The following is a 6516-nucleotide window of genomic DNA, read 5'->3' on the forward strand; positions in this document are numbered from 1 at the left end:
TTGTTGTTTCATCTTCGTGAGTATATTTCTTTTAACTACTTTTTGACTATGATCCACTTAATGTTAATTAATGCTTTGAAATATTCTTTGATCGATTAATTAGCAATTCTTTCTTCTGATTGATCAATTAAATGTCTCGAAGCATTTATATAATAACGCTAAGTAAATTACATTCTTTATTACTTCAATGTTTGACTATAATTATAAAAATTATAAATAGCTTTCCAATATGAAGTTTTATTATCTAAATACACATACAATTTTTAATAATCTAAGAGAGGTGAGCTTTCGTAGAGAATACATAATGTGAATTTAAATATTTACCGATTGAGACAGATGATTAATCGAAGCTGTCTGGGAAGTAAGTACATCGATAAACATTATGCAATAATACGTCGATTTTATGGAGCGATAAATGGCAATTTCAGCAAATTTTTCAGGAAATAAAATATTGATTGGATTCCGAGGAGAACTAGGAGAGCGTCAGGTGCAGCGATTTTTAGATAGTCCCCTAAAAGCGAGGGGCTGCCATTGACCATCATTGGCTAACTCGTATTCCCTTGCGCTGTTGCATTAGTAACACCTCGCACATCTGTTTCAAGATAATCTATTTTCGCATCCCTAGTTTCTTCATTCGATTTATCAACAACCTCTTCGAAAGCTTTAAAGAAATCTCGATGGGATTTTTAGCACATTCATACATAAGAAAAAATGCTACTCTATATACATATAATATAATACATATAATATATATAATATATACATACTTTGTATTTTTCAATGAATAATCAATTAAATAAAAGTACTGTGCTTTTTCCCCAAGTGCATGTGTCTCGATATCTAACGATCGGTCCATCGCGCGCCAACCTATAAAATCCAATTACTCGAAGAAGCCGAGCTCGGCCTTCGACATTGGCCTTATGAGTTTCCACCCACGCCCATATCCGGCGCCGGCACTTGAAATTCAATTACGAGGCAGCTGTGAAATCGAGTTTCGAGTAAACGAATGCACCCTCACGCGTCCTGAACATGCGTACGCAAATATACGTCTTTTGCGAAGTAGTACGTTTTGAGATATAGACACCGCAATACAATTGTCGATCTTTCTGCAATTAATTGTATCATTCAAGCGAATCCAGCGAAAGGATCAAGAGTTAATATACTTTATAAAATGTAAGATAATATTAATGACAGTAGTATGATCAATTAAAAAATAAAAAATTTTGTCAAATGGAATTTAATATTTGTTCTTTCTTTCACTTGTTTGCACTTTTCTTCTATTCTCAGAAAAATGAAAAAACATTCGCCATCATTTTCTACAGAATTCAAAATTCTACAGATTCGAAAAAAATGCATAAGGAAAGAATAAATTTGAAATCTCATATATTACAATGAATTTTTTCAATTGACCAAACTTGTTGTTATTATCTTACTCTTGGTTGTTATTATCTTACGCTTACTTTAAAAAATCGAATTTTTCCTTTTTTGTAAATAATCAAAGTTTACATGCGTATATAAAGAAAGATAAATTTACGCAAATTCTTACAAATATTAGATAATTTAATTGGTATTGTTACAACTGTTAGGTTTAGTCATAAAAAATTGACTAATCGCAGTCAAATATGAGAAAAATAATCGACTATATTGATCAATTTCTTATATATAGCTTTACAGCTTACTGTCTATCAAAGCAAGATTCTGAACTAGGCGTTATTGTTAAAAGTTTTTTCTTCAAAGTATAATAAACGGAGATAAAAAGTTATTTCAATTTTTATTGAAACGTATGAATTTATTTTTATCTCGAATTTATTATTTCTCAACAAATCGATGAAATGCGTCATTTCTTTTCTATAATTTCCCGTCATAAGATCTCAAATACGGAATGTATACGCGAAACGCGCGATCACTGGTAAGGATTTTACAACAGCTGCACACACATATTTGAACTATATCGATGGATTCCATCGGCTTTCGGAAGAGAGAATGCCGAGCGATAATGTCCCATCCGCAGATTTCAGAGCCGTATCGGCCTTTGCACCCTCTCAGTACAAACGTTCGACCCAAAAGCTGGGATTAAACGCGCGCCATAGCAATTTTTCAACGATTTCACGGGCTCAGCTTTTTTGAGATTTATGATACGCAAAATGCTCGAAGATCTTTTCCCCTCGGAAAAATTCATCCGGGATGTTCGAATGTCAAAAATCTCAGTTTCGAATGCTCATCGATTTTGTACTCAAACATTTGTACTTTTGAATAAGAGTGGTAGATTTTAAAGTGACATTTCATTTTTTTGGAATGAAATTCTTTCCAAAAAAGAAATGAAATTTTATATCTTTGTAGTGAATGTCACTACAAGAGTGAAAATCTGCCATTCTTTTTCAAGAATGCAGATATTTTCACTCTTTTTCAATAGTGGCAGTATTTACATTCTTTTGAAGTGAGATTTCTTTTTAAATATTTAAAGAGTAAAAATATCTTTTATAGAATAGAAATGATTGTGTTCACAAATTAATTGTTTTAAAAAGTTTATCTTCAATATTTATATAAAATGAATTGAGTTAATTTTTAGATTAAAAATTAAATATGAACGAAGAAAAAAATGGCATAAAGGCCACGGTTTTTAATCAACTCCAGAATTATTTCTAAATGCGGCTATCTGACCTTCATCGCATATTAAATTATATTAAAGCTCAATTTTACCAATATAAGATTAACTTTAATCTCGATTTAACTTATTATTTATCTTTTTCTAATTTTTACATCGGTGAATCGAGCCTTAATATCTCATATGAGTGATGTTAGTAGAGATACGATAAATTAAAAATTTGTAAATAATTACATTAGACAGTTTCAATATCAATAAAAGTCCAAGTGCCCTGCGAATTTATATAATAGTATCGACCATCTACAATATTTGAGAAAGTATTCTTGAAAATATAATAAATATATCTGGAAGTACATATAATATCTGGAAGTAATGACGGAATTGTCACGGAAGGAATGCGTCCCTTGTCACAAAAGATGTGCCACGCCACCATCATACAATTGAGAATACCCTATAATCCTTGATGAGGAACAATACCACAGCTGCAAAAAGAACAATTCGGATTCGAGAATCACGCGGATAACAGCAGCATGGAAGACGCGCGATTTACTCCCTTTCCTATGGCGTACCCTCGTGAGATTTAAGTTAAGGACTTAGTACGGGGGAGAGTTGGGGATCAAAATCTAGTCGAGCCTTTACACAGCGGGTGTCTTGGAGACGAAGTTGGCAGAAGGTCGATATCATATCTTTTTATTCGAGAAATAAAAACCTTTTTAAAAAAAGAAAAAAATTTACTCTAAATGCATAAAAAAAGGTGTTGAATACATTCTTCTTAATCAAAAACAGATATGAAATAAATGTAATTAGCCAAGTATTTCACACAAGACAAATAAGATAGAAATATTAAAGATATTAGAAGTAATTAAAACTGTCAACTAGATTATAGTAAAGGAAAAACTTGGCGTGTATGTATCACACGTACGACTGAAAAAATTTGAAAAGCTGAAATAGTCTCTTTTTAAGAAACAATCTCCAGATTTCGGTATCGGCTGCATCAATTTTACTCGGACTGGTCGCAATCGAAAAATACCAATGACACTATATAATAAAAATGTTTTTAGATTTTTATTGCGGCTTTAGTTTCTGTGAGTTAATTTTAATCTAAAGTTTGTTAATGTCAAAACTCCAGATAAAGAAGTTCGCGAATTTAGTAACGACATAAATATATACACAATGACGTTTACATGTCAAGCAGTCAAGCCTGTTATATATATGTATTGTATTTATATACTTGGCGTCGCGCCACTACCGCGTCGCTTGATCAGAAAATATAGAATATTCGTCTACAATACTTAAACAATTTAAATTTAACAAATGCAGAGCTGATAATTATAAAAAAATTTGTATAATATTGATATCAAATATATTAGGTATTGCATTATATAAATTGTAGAGTAACACATAAAAAATATTTTTTTATAATACTTCGCAAGATAAAATAGAAGAATTCAAGGAGAGAAATTATATGACTAATCATACATAAAAAATAAGATTTAATTTATCTTTGTCAATTATTCAAATTTGTGTCTCCTAAAATTGTAATATAAATTGTACTCCATTACCAGTATTTCTCTATCGAATTTATTTTAGAAATTTTACATTTACATTTACATTAAACGCGTTTTCCTTTAAACAATTTGGTAAGGCGAACGCCCCTGCATTACAAACAACCCTCGAAGGATCATGGGCAAAAAAAGTGCGATTCTTGTGCAAACACTGTGGTAGTACTCATTACCGATTCCTTTGTGCTGGAAAGAACACCTTTTAATCCTGCATATCTTAAGGGACGCTCATCTATAGTTAGTGCTTTATTTAAATTTCAAGTAGCGAAAACGCGGACTATACAGACTATTGCAAAATTAACTCTTATGGAATGATATCGAAATAAAAATTAATATGAAAATGAAATATAAATATATATTTGTCATATTTTCTATTTATTATTTATATCTACTACTGACAAAATTTTTTTGTCAAAACAAAGCATTATGTTTCTCTCTTTAAAGAAGGAGAGATTATGAACTTGGACAACATAAAATTCAAAATTGGGACATAATAAGACATCTTAAAAACGATTTTAGACTTTGTGTTGTTCTGAAAATTCCTTATTTATTTCGTTTATTATTATTGTAAATGAAGATGATTAAATTGTGTCACATCATAATTTGGAACATACAGTTTGCAGAGATATGTGAAGAACATTGATTTTCTACGAGGTTAAGGACACGATAAATTGCAGACACCTATTATAGCCACGTGACTTTTATCCCTTTGACAAAAATTTGTAACCATCTACCGATGGTTTTTTTTTTATTAAAATTCTTTACTGCTAGGATTTATTTTATGTAATCAATAGTCGAATCAACGTTAAAAAAAAATACATATTTTACATTAAAGGAAATAATTATTTAAAACAATTACGAATGACGCTATCAATCATGTCAATTAAAATTAATTATAGTATATTTCCTTCGACCAATAAATTTTTTCGAAGGTCTTTTCTTTGTTCAGAGTAAAAGACTCAGCGCATTTAAACTGTGGCAAGTTTCTTCGAATTCTAACAAATATAACTATTCTACATAATTTTACAGTTTTTCATTAGATCAATTTCAAAATTAAGAACCAGAAAATTGATCTTAACTTTAACTTTTTTTATGTTAACAAGATTAATTAATTCGCTGATAAATTTCTTTTTTATATATTGGGTTGTCCGAAAAATTTGTGCCGATTTTGAAGGAAAATTGAAACGCAGAAGATTTAAATTTTTAATTTCATTTATTAAATTTAAATCTTTTGCGACACGAACTTTCCGGACAACCCAATATTAATTCAATTCCAACGTGTTCTTCGAATCGCTTTTGCATCAACAATAACTTTTTTTATTAATAACGCCAGTTAACAGGCTTACCTCTTAGCTCGGCGAACCTTCTATCTCATTAGCTGGAACGAATGCAACTCGTGACCCACATGCAATCGGCAATTTAAAAACCTCAACACAATGCACTATATAAAAACCAATGTACTCTCTTTTCTTTTATTTCAAACACGCATCTATCGTAATTTTTCTCGGCGCCACATCCAGCTGCACTAGAAACAACACAACACACGCAAGACGCACATAGACGCAAATGGACAAAAATATCGAGGACAATCTCTATAAATTAAAGGGGCACAGAACAACAGTTCTTGTCGACTATCACAGTGCAATAATAATAATATAACGCTTATATGAAGAATCGACGTTAATTCGATACGTAGAATACAGAATTCGCGCGTAATTAGTTGAATCGCATCATCACTCTCCGCAGCGGCGGCCGTGGATCCAACACGCTCTCAAATACACTCGAGTCGCATCAACTGCAACACCCGCAGATCCACGAAAGGTTCAACGAACTTAACGCGCTATATTATCGAACGTCAGTTTTTTTTCGCGCTATTATATCCGCTACGCCCGAGCCTTGCATCATCATCGTTCAAGTTTCATCTGGAGCAATCATCGCACCTTCACCTTCGCACTATGACCATGATCGAGAACCGCGTTACAATCTCGGCTTGTTATCTTCTTGTTCGCGCCGCGCGATCTCTCTTACTCGCCGAAACTCGACGAGAAAAAGCCCATGTTACGCGGGAACAGCGGCAGTCTACCGCTTGTTTTCTCCCAACTGCGTCCGGGTCGAGCACCTACCTAGCCGAGTCGTCATTGGGGACTCGACGCAGGCGCGCCGCAACGAGCAACCCTCTTCCCTTTCGTCGCAGCGATTCTACGTACCGTCAAAAGGGTGGCCGAGCCGGAACGGAGGGAGAGAGGTTGGTTCGTACATCCGTCGGATGGACGCTACGGCTGAACCCCCGAATGACGGTGATAGAGAGACCAGGATGACCGTCATCGGGGGAATAATCCCGCACAGTTT

The 6516-nt window shown here is 33.2% G+C and overlaps 1 protein-coding gene across 1 annotated transcript in view; it reads right to left on the reverse strand.

The window, feature by feature from the left end:
- The window catches only part of LOC108687704, a 34757-nt gene extending 29070 nt beyond the window's left edge, over positions 1–5687 (reverse strand). Inside the window, 1 exon segment of the mRNA XM_018193621.1 lies at positions 5514–5687. The gene's annotated coding sequence lies outside the window, so the exon portion shown is untranslated.
- Between the last annotated feature and the right edge of the window lie 829 nt (positions 5688–6516).

The sequence above is a fragment of the Atta colombica genome, unplaced genomic scaffold, assembly GCF_001594045.1.
Source record: "Atta colombica isolate Treedump-2 unplaced genomic scaffold, Acol1.0 scaffold210, whole genome shotgun sequence".
Lineage (NCBI taxonomy): Eukaryota > Metazoa > Arthropoda > Insecta > Hymenoptera > Formicidae > Atta > Atta colombica.